Here is a 20572-nt window from a genome sequence, read left to right on the forward strand (position 1 = left end):
AGATCTGAGAAACGGCAAAAGGCTCAGTTTCCCCACTATAGCTGTGAAGATCAGGAGATGAAGCTGCAGAGAACCTGGAGCTGTTTGTGAACAGCCTTGACCTGAGAAGGAGTTAAAATTTGACTGTAAAGATACTGTAGGCCTGGAGTAGTGGTGCCCATCTGGAGTAGTAGTCTCAGATCCGTAGGAGGCCTAGGCAGGAGTTTGAGGCCAACTTGGGCAACATAGCAATGCCCAATTTAAAAAAAAAGATGTACATATTTTATGGTTTGCTGGAATCTTAATAACATCTGAAGTTGTTCTAGTGACCAAAAGGCATTTAAGTATACATCAAGCACATAAGTAGTGGTGTAAGGGCACCACTTCTTTTTCTGTTAGGTCTAAAAAAATCACAAAGCATTTTTAACCTTTCACGGTACCATGTTTAATTTTTTTTTTTAACTATATTTTTCCTTAAATTTTTTTTTAACCTAGAAATCAACGGTATACAGGAAAAATACTGGGCGTACAGAGATTTCAGATGAGTAGCTATAATGGCAAAGCCCCTGAACTAAGCCTCCTTTCCTAGCTTTCTTTATTTTAAACTTAACCCAATTAAACTCAGTGCCTCAGTTTCCATAGCTGTTGATACTGCGATGCTCACTAGTCAGGGCTTTTGATGGTTAGCACTATGGAAATACTGTGGGGACCCATTATGTGTGCTGAAGGGGAGGGTGACTAGGCTACACAACAGTTCAGTTGTCTAAAATTTGGTCTTCATGCTGGAGCCATGAAGCTCAGAGCATTATCTGAACCATGAACTATTCACATATGAACATGAGCTAGTGTAATAGGTTAGCAAGCTTAAAGCAAGCTCTTTTACTGGTACTTAGCTTGAGCATAATTTGAAATTAATGCGAATGAAGGGAGGTGAAAGAGAGTAATAAATTAATCTTCGTTTCTCCAATGTCTGTCTGTGCATATCAGAAAACACCTTTCAAGAATAAAACTCAATCGTTTATTCTTCAAATATAAATAAATAAATAATACAGGGATATTAATTTTTTTTTCATTTTAAAACTTTTATTTATGCATACAGAAAAGAGCACAGATTACTTGATGAACTTATAGGAAATGTACCCACCCGTGTAAATACTATCATTCTGAGGATATTAAACATTACCAGCATCCCAGCAACCTCAGGAGTTCCTTTGTGGAAACTTTCCCCTAAAAGATAACATATTTTCTGATTTCAACATTTAGCAGAGAATAATTGGTGGAGAATAAAATATAGGAAGAGAACACACTTTGTTTCAATATCAGTAGATAAAAAACGAATGTAACTCATACTGAGAATAGTGGGTGCTTTTTTATGTGTCCCCCTAGATTTCATATGTTGAAATTTAATCCCTATTGCAAGGTATTAAAAGGGGGGAGAGCTAATTCAACTATAGCACTTAGAGTTGGGGCTTTGGGAGAAGATTGATTAGCTGATTATGGTGGAACCCCTGGAACTGATTCCTGGTGACTTTGTAAGAACATGAAGAGACCTGAAGAGACACACACAATGTCCCGTCATTCCACCCGTGATGCCCTGAGTTGCAGCAGGTCTGCCAGCCTGAGGGCCGTCTCCAGATGTGATCTCCTCAACAATGGACCAGAACCGTGTGCAAAATAAAATCTCTTTTATAATAAACCTACCCAGTCCACTTGTTATGTAAAACACCAGATAATGCTTAAACGTGGACATATTATATAAGCTTATAATCTACAGGCCTAAGAAGAGTTTGGGGAAATCATGAACGCTATGCTTTGCACCTTATTTTATTTCTAATTTTTCATATAGTAAAATAGATTAATTTCTTTTTTTTTATTGTAAACAAATGGGATACATGTTGTTTCTCTGTTTGTACATGGAGTAAAGGCATACCATTTGTGTAATCATAAATTTACATAGGGTAATGTTGTTTGATTCATTCTGTTATTTTTTCCCTTACCCCAACCCCTCCCACCCCTCTTTGCCCTCTATACAGTCCTTCCTTCCTCCATTCTTGCCCCCCTCCCTAACCCTAACTCTAACCCTAAAACTAACCCCTCCAACGTCCCATTATGTGTCATCATCCACTTATAGCGAGATCATTCTTCCTTTGGTTTTTTGAGATTGGCTTATCTCACTTAGCATGATATTCTCCAGTTTCATCCATTTGCCTGCAAATGCCTTAATTTTATCATTCTTTATGGCTGAGTAATATTCCATTGTATATATATATACCACAGTTTCTTTATCCATTCATCAATTAAAGGACATCTAGGTTGGTTCCACAATCTGGCTATTGTGAACTGAGCAGCTATGAACATTGATGTGGCTGTATCTCTGTAATATGCTGATTTTAAGTCCTTTGGGTATAGGCCAAGGAGTGGGATAGCTGGGTCAAATGGTGGTTCCATTCCAAGTTTTCTAAGGAGTCTCCACACTGCTTTCCAGAGTGGCTGCACTAATTTGCAGCCCCACCAGCAATGTATGAGTGTACCTTTCTCCCCACATCCTCGCCAACACCTGCTGTTGCTTGTATTCTTGATAATCGCCATTCTAATTGGGGTGAGATGGAATCTTAGGGTGGTTTTGATTTGCATTTCTCTTATTACTAGAGATGTTGAACATTTTTCCATATGTTTGTTGATCGCTTGTACATCTTCTTCTGTGATGTGTCTATTCACTTCCTTAGCCCATTTGTCGATTGGATTACTTGCATTCTTGGTGTAGAGTTTTTTGAGTTCTTTATAGATTCTGGAAATTAGTGCTCTATCTGAAGTATGATTGGCAAAGATTTTCTCCCACTCTGTAGGCTCTTTCTTCACATTGCTGATAGTTTCCTTTGCTGAGAGAAAGCTTTTTAGTTTGAATCTATCCCAGTTATTGATTCTTGCTTTTTTTTTTTTTTTTTTAATTCCAGAACATTTTCTTTTTTTTTTTTTTTTTTTTAATTAATTTATTTTTTTTACGTTTACATAGGGTAATGATGTTTATTATATTTTTCCCCTCCCCCCCACCCCTCCCACCCCTCCCACCCCTCCCACCCCTCTTTTCCCTCTACACAGTCCTTCTTTCCTTCATTCTTACTGCTCTCCTTAGCCTAACTCTAAACCTAACCTTAAACCTAATGCTAGCCCCTCCCACCCCCCATTATATGTCCTCATCCGCTTATCAGCGAGATCATTTGTCCTTTAGTTTTTTGAGATTGGCTTATCTCACTTAGCATGATATTCTCCAATTTCGACCATTTGCCTACAAATGCCATAATTTTATCATTCTTCATTGCGGAGTAATATTCCATTGTATAAATATGCCACAGTTTCTTTATCCATTCTTCAACTGAAGGGCATCTAGGTTGGTTCCACAATCTGGCTATGGTGAATTGAGCAGCAATGAACATTGATGTGGCTGTATCTCTGTAGTATGCTGATTTTAAGTCCTTTGGGTATAGGCCAAGGAGTGGGATAGCTGGGTCAAATGGTGTTTCCATTCCAAGCTTTCTGAGGAATCTCCACACTGCTTTCCAGAGTGGTTGCACTAATTTGCAACCCCACCAGCAATGTATGAGTGTTCCTTTTTCACCACATCCTCGCCAACACCTATTGTTGCTTGTATTCTTGATAATCGCCATTCTAATTGGGGTGAGATGAAATCTTAGGGTGGTTTTGATTTGCATTTCCCTTATTACTAGGGATGTTGAACATTTTTTCATATATCTGGTGATTACTTGTACATCTTCTTCTGTGAAGTGTCTGTTCATTTCCTTAGCCCATTTGTTGATTGGATTATTTGTATTCTTCGTGTAGAGTTTTTTGAGTTCTTTATAGATTCTGGAAATTAGCGCTCTATCTGAGGTATGGTTGGCAAAGATATTCTCCCACTCTGTAGGCTCTCTCTTCACATTTCTGATAGTTTCCTTTGCTGAGAGAAAGCTTTTTAGTTTGAATCTATCCCAGTTGTTTATTCTTGCTTTTATTTCTTGTGCTATGGGAGTCCTGTTAAGGAAATCTGATCCTGAGCCAACAAGTTGAAGATTTGGACCTACTTTTTCTTCTATAAGATGCAGGGTCTCTGGTCTGATTCCGAGGTCCTTGATCCATTTTGAGTTGAGTTTTGTGTAGGGTGAGAGATAGGGGTTTAGTTTCATCCTATTGCATATAGTTTTCCAGTTTTCCCAGCACCATTTGTTGAAGAGGCTATCTTTTCTCCATTGCATATTGTTGGAACCTTTGTCTAGTATGAGAAAATTGTATTTATTTGGGTTTGTGTCCATGTCCTCTATTCTGTACCATTGATCTACCTGTCTATTTTGGTACCAATACCATGCCGTTTTTGTTACTATTGCTTTGTAGTAGAGTTGAAGATCTGGTATTGCAATACCCCCTGCTTCGCTCTTGCTACTGAGGATTGCTTTAGCTATTCTAGGTTTTTTATTCTTCCAGATGAATTTCATAATTGCTTGCTCTATTTCTGCGAGGTACATCATTGGGATTTTAATTGGAATTGCATTGAATCTGTATAGAACTTTAGGTAGTATAGCCATTTTGACGATATTAATTCTGCCTATCCAGGAACATGGGAGATCTTTCCATCTTCTAAGGTTTTTTTGAATTTCTTTCTTTAGTGTTCTGTAGTTCTCATTGTAGAGGTCTTTCACCTCTTTTGTGAGATTGATTCCCAAGTATTTTATTTTTTTCGATGCTATTGTGAATGGAGTAGTTTTCCTAATTTCTCTTTCTGAAGATTCATCACTTATGTATAAAAATGCATTGGATTTATGAGCATTGATCTTGTAACCTGCTACTTTACTGAATTCACTTATGAGTTCTAAAAGTTTTCTGGTGGAATTTCCAGGTTCCTCTAAATATAGATTCTTGCTTTTATTTCTTGTGCTATGGGAGTCCTGTTGAGGAAGTCTGGTCCTAAGCCGACATTTTGAAGCTCTGGACCTACTTTTTCTTCTATAAGATGCACGGTCTCTGGTCTGATTCCAAGGTCCTTAATCCATTTTGAGTTTAGTTTCGTGCATGGTGAGAGATATGGGTTTAGTTTCATTCTGTTGCATATGGATTTCCAATTCTCCCAGCACCATTTGTTGAAGAGGCTATCTTTTCTCCATTGCATATTTTTGGCCCCTTTGTCTAGTATAAGAAAATTGTATTTATTTGGGTTTGTATCCGTGTCCTCTATTCTGTACCATTGATCCACCTTTCTATTTTGGTGCCAATACCATGCCGTTTTTGTTACTATTGCTTTGTAGTAGAGTTGAAGATCTGGTATTGCGATACCCCCTGCTTCACTCTTTCTGCCAAGGATTGCTTTAGCTATTCTGGGTTTTTTATTCTTCCAGATGAATTTCATAATTGCTTGCTCTATTTCTGTAAGGTACATCATTGGGATTTTAATTGGAATTGCATTGAATCTGTATAGCACTTTTGGTAGTATGGCCATTTTGACAATATTAATTCTTCCTAACCAAGAACATGGGAGATCTTTCCATCTTCTAAGGTTTTCTTTAATTTCTTTCTTTAGTGTTCTGTAGTTCTCATTGTAGAGGTCTTTCACCTCTTTTGTGAGATTGATTCCCAAGTATTTTATTTTTTTCGAAGCTATTGTGAATGGGGTAGTTTTCCTAATTTCTCTTTCTGAAGATTCATCGCTTATGTATAAAAATGCCTTAGATTTATGTGCATTACAGAGACACATCAAGGAAAGAAAATTTCAGACCAATATCCTTAATGAACATCGATGCAAAAATTCTAAACAAAATTTTAGCAAATCGCATACAAAAACATATTTAAAAGATAGTGCACCATGATCAAGTGGGTTTCATCCCAGGGATGCAAGGTTGGTTCAACATCCAGAAATCAATAAATGTAATTCACCATATCAATAGACTTAAAGTCAAGAATCACATGATTATTTCAATAGATGCAGAGAAAGCATTTGATAAAATACAGCACCCCTTCATGCTCAAAACACTAGAAAAAATAGGGATAGTTACAATGTTCCTTAACATTGTAAAGGCCATCTACGCTAAGCCCATGGCTAATATCATTCTAAATGGTGAAAAACTGAAAGCATTCCCCCTAAAAACTGGAACAAGGCAGGGATGCCCTCTTTCACCACTTCTTTTCAATATTGTCCTTGAAACTCTAGCCAGAGCAATTAGACAGACCAAAGAAATTAAAGGGATACAAATAGGAAAAGAAGAACTCAAACTATCCCTATTTGCTGATGATATGATTGTATACTTAGAGGAACCAGGAAATTCCACCAGAAAACTTTTAGATCTCATTAGTGAATTCAGTAAAGTAGCAGGATATAAGATCAATGCACATAAATCTAAGGCATTTTTATACATAAGCGATGAATCTTCAGAAAGAGAGGTTAGGAAAACTACCCCATTCACAATAGCCTTAGCAGCTTAGGGAGACCCTGTCTCAAAATTAAAAAATCCAAAGAACTGGGGATGTAGCTTAGTGGTAGAGTGCCCCTGTATTCAATCACAAGTACGAAGGGGTGGGGAAAAAAAGATGACTCTATTAACATACACACACAGCTCCACTTTACCGAGTTGTTTTCATTATCCTTATGGTGATGATGGTGACAAATAATGATAACAATTAGCAGGGAGGTGGCTTCCTTGCTTGTCATAGGAAGTGACTTAGTAATGTACACCCAGAACTTGAAAAGGCAACTCTGACAGAACACTGAGAATCAATCAATGAATAATGAATGAAGTTAACTACCTGAGAAGGCAACCATCCTGAGAGATAGTGAATACCTAAAAAGAGAGTTTTGGGAGACACCAGAAAAAATTAAGGTAAGAAGAACACAGTTTAATCAAAATGCAATTGATTGTTAAAAAGGAAAAAAGTGGGCTGGGGATGCAGCTCAGTGGTAAAGTGCTGTCAGACACGTATGGGCCCTGGGTTCAATCCCCAGCGTTACCAAAAAAAAAAAAAAAAAAAAAAAACTCTGTAACAATCAATTATATTATTTTTTTTTCTGCAGAAAGAATTCATGAATAGAAGGAGCTGATGTGCATGCTCAAAAAGATGAGCCAAGGTAAGTCTTGCTTTTATATTGTGTTGTTCCAAAAGAGGGGAAGACTGTACATGTGACAGGAGTGTCAAGGGCATTAATGAGGTCCCTTTGATGTGGTACAGGGACAATTCATTAGATTGTATCACAGTCCATATATAAAATATATAAATATCCCTTCCAAATGTACTGGATTTCTTTGCCATTGTTCTAAGTATTTTATTTTCCAGATACCCTGATACCAGTAAGGAGCTACCAAGTGGTCCTGTTTCCTATCAGTTGACAGGGCAAAGGTGCTCAGGCACCCCCATCAAGCAAAGGGAACAGGAAAACAGGTATTTTAGTCACTAGACAAGCAATTACCCTGAGGTGAACATGCTGGCATTCTGGTTTGCTCACTGATTTTTTGTTAATGAATTAGGCTCTCAATCGTCTCTGAAACTCTGATTAATAGTAGGGCTCTTATAAAATCGCATTTTTTTCCTTGGGATTCTCCTGCTCCACCTCTTGAGTAGCTGGGATTAAAGGTATATGCCTCCAGGCCTGGTTTACAACTTCTTTAAGTGTCTAGTTAAACTTCTAATTGTGTTGTTTTTGAGACTTTCAAAATGAAATATAAGGTCCTCCAATTTATTTTATTATTATTATTATTTATCATTATTTTTCTGCAGTACTGGAGATTGAACCCAGGGGTGCTCTACCGCTGAGTTACATCCCCAGTCCTTTACTTTTCTTTTTTTTGAGGCCAGGCTGGCCTTGAAGTTATCATCCAGAGATGCTGGGATTACAGGAGTGAACCACCATACTTGGTTTAAATTTATTTATTTATTTGTTTATTTATTTTTGGGTGGCTGGGGATTGAACCCAGGGCCTTGTACAAGCTAAACAAATGTTCTACCATTGAGCAACAACTCCAACACTTAACAATCACATTTAAATGTATTGACTAGAGGTCAGAGCCTGAGCTGCTATGTTGGAAGTTGACTAATCAGAGAACTTCCCTCTGGTATCTCAAGTCTTTCCCTTCAGCTACTGTGTTTTGAAACTCTGAAAGAACCTGGCAAAAGCTACACACTCTCTTGCCTTCTAAGCTATGCACATAGTTTGGATGATTTGTACACCTCCTGAAGCCAACTCATGACCCGTTTAGGATCCCAAGAACCATTTTAGGGAAACCTGTATTTTATGTGGATTAGTCATGGTAATAAAATGCAAAGTAGCTATAACAACAATACAAATATTTGCTGATCAATTTTAAATGCTAGGTAAGTATAACTCAACAAATCTTTACAATAGGCCTATGGGATAGGTAGCATTTTTATCACTTCATAGTTGGCATATCTGAGACATGGTATTGTATTTATTCCAACTTTGTCATTTAGAGAAGTAAAATGATTTACTGAAGGTTATATGGCAATAAGTGGATAAAGTGGAGTTTATAGTATCTTGTGTTTCTTTCTTTTTCTTTCTCTATGATGGGGGCAGGTGAGAGGGTTGAAACCAGGGCATAACACATGCTAAGCAAGTACTCTGCCACTGAGCTACACCCACAACCCTTTTTACCTTATCATGAGACAAGGTCTTGCTGAATTTTCCAGGATGTCCTTGAACTGAGACAGAGAGTTCCTGAATGTCCATTTGCTGAGGTATAAACTACCCCCTAGCCTGCCTGGTACCAAGAAAGCTAAGACTGACATGTTCTCTAGCTAGCGATAGCCTAAGTAAATCTACATAGCTTTATCACCTGGCTTCTGTTTCTGTAAATTATAACCATATCTGTAGGACAGGCAGAGAAGTAATGTAGCTGCTTCTCCCCAGTTTGATCAAACTACGTAAAATTCATTTTCCTTTTTAATGTTGTTTGCTTATTCCCTATGGAGGTGGACAGCTGAATCCAACCAGCTGGGATCCAGGCAGGGTTCTTGACTTGACTGGAACAATAGAATTTGTGATCCTCCTACCTCTACCTCTTAAATAGCTGGGATTACAGGTGTGTGCCTCTAGGCCTGGTTTATAACTTTCTTTAAATGTCTAGTTAAACTTCTAATTGTGCTGTCTTTTGAACTTTTCAAAATGAAAATTAAATCTAAGGTCCTGCAATTTTTTTCTCTCTTTCTTTCTCTTTTTAATTTTTTTTTTCAGTACTAGAGACTGAACCCAGGTGTGCTCTACTCTGTTCTATAGCCTCAGCTCTTTTTATTGTTTATTTATTTTGAGTCATGGGAATTGAATTGAAATGCTCTACCACTAAGTAGTTATTTTTTATTTTGAGACAGGGTCTCCCTAGATTGCCTAGGCTGGCCTTGACCTTGTAATCCTCCTGCCTTACCTTCCTGAGTCTCTGGGATTATAGGCATGCACCACCATGCTCAGTTTAATGTCCTTCAAATTTTTTAACTTATTATATTCAACTTAGAAACAATGCAGAAGACTTGAGTGGTGCAATAACTATTAATAATGATAAAGGGATCGGGGGCTGGAGAAAAATAAAGACATATGAGTCTCAAAAGAAAAGCACCCATAAACCATTGGGATATAGGAAATGCCCAAGAACCCTTGGCTCTATCCTTGCCCACAAAAAGTAACACAATAAGAGTGATTAATTTGTTATAGCAGCAATAGGAAGCTAATATGCTTGGAAACCAGGAAAAAATTTAAAAACTAATTTCATCAAGGAGAGAGATTAAGTAGTAGTAAAATAAAAAGCAAGTTTAGAAGATAGGTAGGAGAGAGAGACCATTAATGGACTCCTGCCCTGTTGCTTCTAATTAGCCAGGGAATTTACTTTAAAAACACCAACAAAAAGGCTGGGGTTATAGCTCAGTGGAAGAGCATTTGCCTAGCATGCGTGGGGTCCTGGATGGTCCTGGGTTTTATCCTAGGTATTGCAAAGCAAAAACTCAGTAGTCCCAACTAACCCTGAAGTGTGTGACTGGCTGATTAAGGATGTCTGAGGCCAGAAAGGACACAGGAAGTGCTGTCCTGTTCCAAACAGTCCAAAGGCCTGGATTTTGAGTCTGTGGAATGTGGCACTGTAAGCAAAATCTTGGAAGAGGTATTTAAGGTAGGTGACCCTAAGTCATAGGGAATGCTGCTTTAGGGCCCTTAGGTGGCAGAGGGAGAAGGGGGAGAGGATGCATTCATTAATTTCCCATTCCTCTTTTAGTCTTTCCCCAAACCTGAATTAATTGAATACAGTAACAAGTCAGGAGGTGCGGAGGTCCTTGAATTCATGGAGTTTACTTCTAGTGGAGGTAACAAGCATTAATTAAGTAATCACACAAATGAGGGTATAATTATAACCTAGCATAAGCATACTATAGAATTGGTTCTTTGAGATTCTTTAACAAAAGAACTTAATTAAGACTTCTGGGGTGAGAAGGAAGGGAAGAAGGAAGATTTCTTTGAGAGTGTGAAACTCCGTGTGAAATCTCAAGATAGCATGGAGGTTAACTTGGTCCTTTGACCCTTTCAGGGGAAGAGAGAAAAAGGGGAAAGAATGTTTCAAGCAGAGAAAGCAGTGGGTGCAGAGCCTTTGGTGTGGGGGATGGGAAGTGAGCATATTCATTATACTAAAATAAGTCCAGCGATCCAGACATGCACACAACATCATTCTAGAACCTCCAGGACTGGTGGCTGTACCAATGGCAGAGATCATTGTACCATCACGTGAGCATCTATAGAACAGCAGAAGAGAAGCTAATTCTCACAATTATGTTAGCAAGTGGGACAAGAACCAGTGTTATGATTTAGTTCTGGAAATTCGCCCAAAGGCTTTTGTGTTGAAGGCTTGGTCCTCAATGCAGCAAAATTCAGAAAGCTTTTGGATCATGAGGGCTCTGACTTCATCAATGGATTAATCCACTGATGCTCTCTCACCCCATGATGCTCTTCCTTATCACAGGCCCATAACAATGAAGTCAACTGACTCTGGATTGAAACCTTCCAAACCATGAACCAAAATAAATGTTTCCTCCTTCTACATTGTTTTTCTCAGATATGTGTCACAATGACAAAAAGCTAACATAACCAGCAAATTCAGACATGCACTGTTAATGTCATGTGAGAACCTGGAGGTGCATCCAAATAAAGAATTTCTGTGGTTTGAATTTCTGTCACACTTTGAAGATTCAACCAGTGTAACAATGCCTAGAGAAGGCATAGGTTGAAGATTCAACCAGTGTCACAATGCCTAGAGAAGGCATAGGTTGATCCCTTCATGCCACTTGGGTCTTGGGCTGCAAGAGGACCCTGGCATGTTTGCCTATACATACAAAGTGGAATTTAAGACAAAAGAGCATCTCTAAGAAGACACCAGACAGAAAGTTTCTTCCCATTTTACTTACAGTCATTTCTGGAAATGAAGCACCTGTGGACATCAGAGTTACTTTCCTGCAAAAGTCCTTCAAAATTAATATTCCCCTCTGCTACCCTTAAATCCTGGCTCTAAGATCAGGCTTCCTCAAAAAATGTCAAGCCCAAGAGTCCATACTGCCATGCTGAATGTACGGAGGATTTCAGAGTACAAATGTACAGGACTGAGATGAAGCTTCATTTACTCAATTTGCATCGACTAGACTGGAGACTTTCATCTTTCTTCTTTCCAGGTCCTTCTAACTTTATTGCTTTTCCAGATAGAGAACCCCTACTCATATTTCTGACCCTGGAATCATGGTTCTGTCTTCTTAGTTTATCTTCTCATACCTTTAGACTAGGGTTGCCCTCTGTTCAAGTCCTCCTGACCTCCAAGAGTCAATATCCTTTTCTACCTGGACTTCAGGAATAGTTTTCTGACTTCTGATTGAAACATTGTATTTTAGGGCAATCTGAAATAATTGCTTGAGTCCAGGTTTATAGTCCTACCTGGAATATCTAAAACAATGGACAAACCACATATAACAATGGTTTTCAAGACACTAATCATCAGGTAATAAAAGACAGTGATCTCTGAGAGACAATGCCAAATAGAACAAGGTACAGGGAAGTAGTTTGCCAGCAATAGTGCCCAATGAGTGCTAGCCATTATTATTATTATTATTACATTTTTTTGTGTGTGTCTGGCTGCTTTGAATAGAGGAATGATATCAAATATTTCTCTATTTCCAATCCACTTGGTTGATCAAAGAACTATTACAGATAAATCTGGCCATGGTATGTAGTGAGGCAGGAAATTCAACTATGAAAGCAGAAACACTGGTCTGTGAACAGCTCTAGAACAGAATGCTGTGAATAGTCATGAGCTTGGCATAGAGAAAAAAGCAGAGAGCAAACAGAAAATTTGCAAATTGGAATGTTACCCAACCCCCCCAGGTTCAGTAGGAGTCTATGAATCATTACCAGAGAGTGGAAAAACTGGATTGTTGAAATTTGGAGATATTAATAATGCTCTGTTTCTCCAGTGATTCTTTCCCTCGGGGGAAATAGGAGGGCTTGGCGAGCAGCCTCATCACAACCCTGCTTCTGCTGGGGTTGGCAAGATTGGGCGGCATCATTAAACACACCATCATGCAGCAATAGCAGTCAAAGGTGTGGACAGTCTTCCTCAGGCTGCCTTAAGAAATAGGGTCTGTTCAATAGTCAAGAAATGTTTATAGAGTTTCTATATGCCTGGCATATAGCAAATACTCCAAAAATGCTGGTCTCAACTATTACAGCCCAGTATCTGGCTACAGTCAGTTCATCATGATTATTTCTTATGGAAGGGATCTAGAAATAGACTTATCATGTTCCTGGGTTAGGATTTCTACAACTATATGTTCCTTTGAGGATCCCACAGCAGATTTTGCTAGCTCATCATCAGTCCTGTTCTTTTCCAGGGCAAACTGCCCTGCCTTTCCCAGGCTTCTTTGAAGTTAGATGCTGTCACATGACTGAATTCCAGCCAACACAATATAAGCAGAACTGATGAGAACTTATTCTAGCCCCAACTCTTAAAATCTTGTATATTGTTTCCATCTTCCATAATGATACAGTGAGATCCTTTAGGACCAACTCCTTTTAAAAAAAAAAAGACCAACCCTTTTATAGAAAACAACTAATAAGGCTGAACACAGGGCTAGGGATGTAGCTCAAAGGTAGAGTGCTTGCCTATCAAGCACAAGGACCCTAGAACAAAAAAAAAAAAAAAAAAGTAAAAGAAAAAGAAAGCAAGCTGGACATAATACAAAAAAGCAACAACTTAAAGGTACTGGAAAACAGTGGATAGTGAGGAGTATACTCTTTGCTTGTATCCACAAAATGTAAACCAAAAGTAAAGAACTCTTACAAACAATATGACAAATGACCAAAATTTAAAAATGGGCAAAATATTTGAACATGCACTTCACACACACACACACACACACACACACACACACCATATATATATATATATATATATATATATATATGTAAAACATAAAACAGGTAAACACAAGAAAAGATGTTCAAACTCACTAGTCACTATGATCATGCAAATGAAAAAGAAGAATCTACTACACATCCACTAAAATGACTAAATTTTTTGTATGAATACATAATTCTATTGAGAGTTTTCTAAGTGGCAAACATTTACTTTTTTGGGGACGGGGCTACTGGGGATTGAACCCAGGGGCACTCAACCACTGAGCCACATCCCCAACCCTTTTTGGTATTTGAGTTAGAGACAGAGTCTCACTGAGTTGCTGAGTGCCTCACTTTTGCTGAGGCTAGCTTTGAACTCGAGATCCTCCTGCCTCAGTCTCCCAAGTCCCTGGCATTACAGGCATGTGAACATTTACTTTTCAAGGTCTTAAAGTAACAAATATTTTTTATTTTTTTGTATTGGGGATTGAGTGCTTTACCAATGAGCCACATCCCCAGGTACCCCCTTTTTTGAGACAGGGTCTCACTAAGTTGCCAAGGTTGGCCTTGTGATTCTCTTGCCTCAGCTTCCCAAGTTCAGGGATTACAGGTGTGCCAACATGCTCAGCATTATAAATGCAAATCTTATCCATGTTTTACAGCTAAGGAAACTGGGACATATATGTTATACAGCTGGTTCCATATTTGTTTTTGATCAGAACAATGGAAAAAGTAAATGATAATGATCGACATAAGGTATTTTAAACATTTCAGAGAAGAGATAGATAATCCAGCCCAGGAACTAGGGAAAGATGAAATGATGCCTCAGTTGGGTTACAAAGAACAGGCAAAGGAATTAACCAGGTAAAATAACAAGGAAAAAAATTCTAGTAGTAGGGGAGGATGCAAATAGCATAGGAATGGGGAACATTATGGGTATTCAGGAAACTGCAAGCATTTGGTAATTTTATAGTCTAACGTATGATACAGGTTGCAGAGATTTTTAGGCAAGTTTCAGATTTAATTCTAAACATATAATGACCTAAATATTCAACCAGTATTTGCTTTGTTTTTTGCATTTTGTGGGGGCAGTTACCAGGGATTGAACCCAGGGGTGCTTAACCACTGAGCCACATACCTAACCTTTTTATTTTTTATTATGAGACAGGATCTTGCTAAGTTACTGAGGCTGACCTCGATCTTGTGATTGTCCTGCCTCAGTCTCCTGAGCTGCTGGGATTACAGGTGTACGCCACCATGCCTGGCTCTTCAACCAATATTTGTTGAGTGCCCAGTATGTATGTGCCAGAAAGAAACTCAAGAAGAATAAGACGTGGTTTCATGCTGGGTCAGGTGGCGCATACCTATAATCCTAGCTACTTGAGAGGCTGAGGCAGGAGGATTGCAAGTTTGAGGTCATCCTGGGCAACTTAGACTGTGTCTCAAAATAAAAATAATAAAATGACTGGGGGTGTAGCTTAGTGATAGAACACTATGGGTTCAATCCCCAGTACTACGAAAAACAAAAACAAAAACAAAATATGACTCTATCCTAGAAATCTAGTCAATCAATATATACAGACCTTAGAAATCTGTGTTTTTATAGAACAATATAAAATGGTTAGGATTAATAGCAGGTACAACTCCATGCATTAGTGAGGTTGTAGAATGACTAGAACTCTCAGATATTGTTGGTAACACTGCCAGATATAGTACAGCAGTTTTAGTAGACAGTATGGCAGTATCTTAACAAAGTAAATATCTACCTGCCATGTGACCTAGTGATTCTTCTTCTAGATATTTACACTGGAGAAATTAAAATGTATGTATATTTAAGAACATGTATGTAAATTCTATCAGTATTATTCATAATATCCAAAACCCCAGTCCATGAATTGGTGAATGGGTTAACGAATGATGGTGTATCCATACAATAGATACTATGTCTGATGGATACTACACAGCAATAAAAAGCAACAGATGGTGCAAATGCTACTTTTGCTTACTATTACTACTATTACTACAATGATCACATGAATTTTGCTGAGTAAAAGAGGCATCAAAAAATAATATATCTTATATACCATTTGTATGGAATTTGAGAACTAACAAACTTACCTATATTGACAGAAAGTTGTCAGAGGATAGGGATTGCAAAAGGGGATCAGACATAAAAAGGCATTAGGAATTTTTTATAGTGTTGGAAAGTCTATATTTTGATTTTCATGGTGGTTATACAACTATACGCAATTATTAATAGATCATCGAATTACACCATTAAAAGAGTGGTTTTTATTTTAAGAAACTCTCACATGAACTTCTCTTTCCTATTCATCTGCCAACTGATGATGATGCCCAGAGAGACCTTGAAACCAAGCAGTGAGATGGTGAAGGCCCTGTCACTAGGGTCTCTTAATGAATATGTGAGACAGAGTTCTCCCTGACATTGCTGACAAAGAACCCCAGACTGGACTGTTAAATGACTGAAAAATAAATAGTTATAAGGTCATGACCCTGAAATTTGGGGATTCAGAGAACAAGATTTCCTTAACTAATATATGTATCTCCCAAGCAAAACACACAATCAAGACCATTTAAATTGTCCCTTCTCAATTCATCTAATTTAACCATAGAAAAATCACTGATAGTCGGGCATAGTGGTTCATTCCTGTAATCCCAGCAACTTGGGAGGCTAAGGCAGGAGGGTTGCAAATTTGAGGCCAGCCTCAGCAACTTAGCAAGACCCTGTCTCAAAATGAAAAATAAAAATGAAATAACAATAAAAGGACTGGGAATATAGCTCAGATATAGCTCAGCGGTAAAGCACTCCTGGGCTCAAACCCCAGTACCAAGAAAAAACGAAAAAAGAAAAAGAAAGAAAGAAAAATCATTGATAACCTAAATTTCCAAATAAGAGAACAATTCAGTAAATTATGGCAAATTCATCATATATAGTAGCTGTTGTATAACCTCTTACATAATAATTATGAGAACTATGTAGTAACCTGGAAATATACACAAAATAAATGGGAAAGAGGAAACCATGAAATCTACCTATGCTATTGTATTAAGAGGCCCAGACACCTTAAATTGTGTTTGTTCAAGGCTTTTTGCATATTTAGTTCTGGCATGTGTTTGCATACGGGACTGAAGAACATATTGAATAAAACTTCACCCTAAAGAGAAGAGAATCGAATATGTAAGTACAGTCCAGGAACTGTCAGCAAAAAAGAAAAGGTAACCCTAAAAAGACTGCTGGTCTTTTCGTTTTCTCTTTTCCAAACTATGGACTCAGAGATGCTCAAGAGACTATGGACTGCAATAAAGAGCCTGTTAAAAGTTTCACTAAAGGAAACTTTTCACTAAAGGAAAGTTTCACTAAAATCCCCACATTTGCACTGCCTGATAACCTGTGTCTCTGATTCTAGCTCAGTGATTTGTCAATGGAGTTCAAAACAGAAACAAGGAGCTGCCCCAACCTTCTCTAATGGAAGAGAATGGAAGAAAGCATCACGCCAGATGGAGGAACTGGGCAGCTTCCGAGGCTTCTGGGGCTTCTTGGGAAGCATCAACAACAGCAGACAATTGAAGGGAGAGGAAAACTGAAGGTGACATAATAGCTGGAGGATTAGTTCCTGAGAATTCCAGAACTAGTTAGGAGGGACTTGAAGAGGACTGGAATTGGCAGAACCATTAGAAGTAGAAATAGAAAAATACTGCCTGATTGCTGTCATGTGACCCAAAGGCTGGTCTTGCCCATAGACACATAAGATTTGTCTCTGTGTGTTTGGGAAAAATATAGAAAAACTTTTGAATAAAATGTAAAAAGACTATATCAAAATTACAACATGTAAGATGACAGAATTGTAGATGATCTTTTTTTTAATTTTTGTTTGTTATTGCTTTTATAGAATCTAATATGATACACTATTCAATCCATCAGTTATTGGTCCTAAACTTTCTGAACATTTTATTCTTTCTATTCTTTTAGCATAGGCATTACAATAACAGGAAGACTAAGATATTTTGTTCTCTCCTGATTGGGGGAGATCTCAAATAAAGGATATCTAAAGAGTTTTAAAAGTTTTATTTTTTCAATTTTTCATTTTTTGCATCCTGAATATTATCTCAATGTCAAGTTCATCATTCTCCAAGTATTTGATCATGACCCTTGATATAAAAAGAAATCTGAGGCAGCAAATAAAGGGAACTGTCTGTGGGCCTTCAATGACATTGTGGGTCAACATAACTTAGAATTATCACTTAGTATTTAGGTCTGCATGAAGCCTGGCTTACTAGTGACTTACCTTGAGGAAATCCCTGTAAATAGCCCCATGACAGGGCAATGTGAAGTCTGAGAGTGAAACCAAAGTTGAAGACCTCAGAAAGTTAGAGAGGCCAGGAATGTGGGATGCCTGCTGAGGAAAGCTGCAGGCAGCAAGCAGGGCCAGCCCAAGAGAGTGGCCATTTGGGCTGCAGTTTGAGAGGGAATAGGGGTGGAACTGTCCAAGTCCATTGGAGCTCACACCACAGCATCTTGTGTCATGGATGCCAGACAGCTATACGACTTAACGTTTGCCCTGCTGGATTTCAGTCTTGCTTACTTCCTTTCTATTCTTGCATCCCTCCCTTTTGAATGGGGATGTTTACCCTGTGCCATTGCATCTTGGAAGTAGGTGACCTGTGTTTTGATTTTTATAGGGATTCACAGCCAAAAGTCTGAACTGAGGCTCAGAGAAGACTTTGGATTTGTTTGTTTGTTTGTTTATAATGCTGGTATTCAAACTTATGGCTTCCCATGTGCTAGGCAAGTGCTCTACCACTGAGTCCCAGACCCTGGACTTGGGTTTTTCAGTCATGCTGAAACAGCTTAGACTTGGGGGACACCTGGAGATGCATTCTGCATTATAAGATGGACATGAGCCTTTGGGTGCTGAGGGCAGAATTGCATGGATTGAAAATGTCCTCTAAAGGCCCATACGTTAAAGACTTGGCTGCCAGCCTGTAGTGCTATTCAGAGGTAATGGAACTCTTAGTAGGTGGAGCCTAGTGGAAGGTCATTTGGGGTATGCTCTGGAAGAAAATATTGGGACCCTTTCCCCTCTTCTTTTTCTCTCTCTTTTTGCTTTCTGGTCACCATGAGGTGAGCACCTTTGCTCCACCATGCATTCCCCCTCATGGTGTTCTTCCATCCACAGTTTCCAAAATGATCATCAGCTGAACATGGACCAAAACCATCAGTCAAAACATAAACCTTTCCTTCTTTCTTTATTTGAAGTTGAAGTTGATTATCTTAGTCTTGGTGGGTTTGCTGTTGTTTTGTTTTTTTTGTACTGGGAACTGAGCCCAGGGGTGCTAGATTACTGATTTATATCCCCAGTCCTTTTTCTTTTTTCTTTGAGACAGGGTCTCACTAATTTTCCGAGGTTCTCTCTAAATTGCTGAACCTGTTCACAAACTTGCAATCCTCCTGCCTCAACCTCCCAAGTCTGGGATCATATGTGTGTGCACCACAACACCCAGCTATTTCAGATATTTTGTCACTGTGACAGAAAGCTAACACATTTATATTTCAACACGTGTAGTATTTATTACATGTCAGGCATTATTATAAGCAGTTCTATATATTTTATCCCTTCATTACAATTCCATGAGGTGGATGTTATTATCTTCCATAAAATAGAGATTAAGTTAACCTCTATATGAGGATTTAAAAATCTGCCAGTGTCATGCATCTAGATGTCATGTCATTAGACGCATGACATTGGAAAAGTCAAGATTTGAATTCAGGTTGTCTGGATCCAAATTTATACTTATAACTACAACATGCTATTGTCTCTTTATTGGATTTATGGAAAACATACAAATAAATAAAACCAAGAAAATTTGCCTAGACTGTTTCTGGCCAAGGATATGTTCAGCACTGACTTCCCATACTGATTGTTTTTTAAAATACTACCAAGAATGGGGATGCCAGAGACATTCCTATAGGTTCCTGCCTGACTCTCTACCCCTCAAGACCTTCAAGACCCCTTTAGTAGATCCATTTGGTCCTCACTTGCACATTCATCTCCCTATAACTCAAAGATGGACTGATCCCCAAGAAGAGTGTTAGGAAATATGGGGCCAAAACTCATTGACTTAGAATTCAGTCAGTCTTACTGACAGCCCTGCCAAAATATTGTACTTTTGTTCATGTGCTATTTTCTTCTTTCAAATATATCACTTTCTACCACAGCATTTGTGACTGGGGGCCTGCTTTGTTCTTTTGTGTCAGTTTTCTACCTCGACTCCCAGCTTGGAGCTCCAGTTCCTGTCTTGCTTCTCCCAATTCCAGAGATGAAAATCCTCAATGAACCTCATTCTCCTGGCTCCATCCTACTTCCAGGCATCTCTGATGCCACCTGCTATCCTGTTTAGTCTTGTTTGAGGATTTGCATTGTCCACCTGCCTGGCTATTACCTACTGCATCTCCCTGGCACCATCATGTTACTTACTATTAAAGCTTGTCCCGACCTGGCAGAATGGTCAGGTTTGGCGATCTTAGCCTTTCTTTTGGTTAGCCCGTTACCAATGTCAATGGAACCCTGGTTCTGCCCTTAAACCCAATCCTAATCCAAGGAGAGAGAGAGAGAGAGAGAGGCAGGGGTATGAACATGGAAGATAGTACCCAAACAAAAAGTTAGAAATGTGAATGCTTAGGGATCAGATAGGATCTTAATAGGCCTGGAATGCACACAAAAATGTGATGTAGTAAGAGGTTTTGCTTTTTTGTCCCCAGTTTTTGGCCCAGAGCTCATAAAACCTTTTGAATTTCTGAGCAATTGGAGTGCCTTTTGTTATTTATAATTAATCCCTTTAGATCACACTGAAGATTATTAATGGGGGCACTGAGGTTGCCCCTAGATGCCCTCAGAATAGGACTGGTTACCAGAAAGACTAAATTGAGGACTGGAACTTTCAGCCCGCCTCTGATCTTTGAGAAGTGGAATTGGCCAGAAATTGAACTCTATAAAAATGTTTGAATAAGGAGCTTAGAGATATGCCAGATCCTGGGAGGTGGCACTGCCCCAGGTGGCACTGAAGATCTGGGCCCCCTCCCCAGCTCTTCCTTTTGACTGTTTCCTGTATGCTTCATGCAAAACCAACAAACTTCCCCCACCCCCGAGTTCTTTGAACTATTATAGCAAA

The sequence above is a fragment of the Sciurus carolinensis genome, chromosome 1 (assembly GCF_902686445.1).
Source record: "Sciurus carolinensis chromosome 1, mSciCar1.2, whole genome shotgun sequence".
NCBI classification, from domain to species: domain Eukaryota; kingdom Metazoa; phylum Chordata; class Mammalia; order Rodentia; family Sciuridae; genus Sciurus; species Sciurus carolinensis.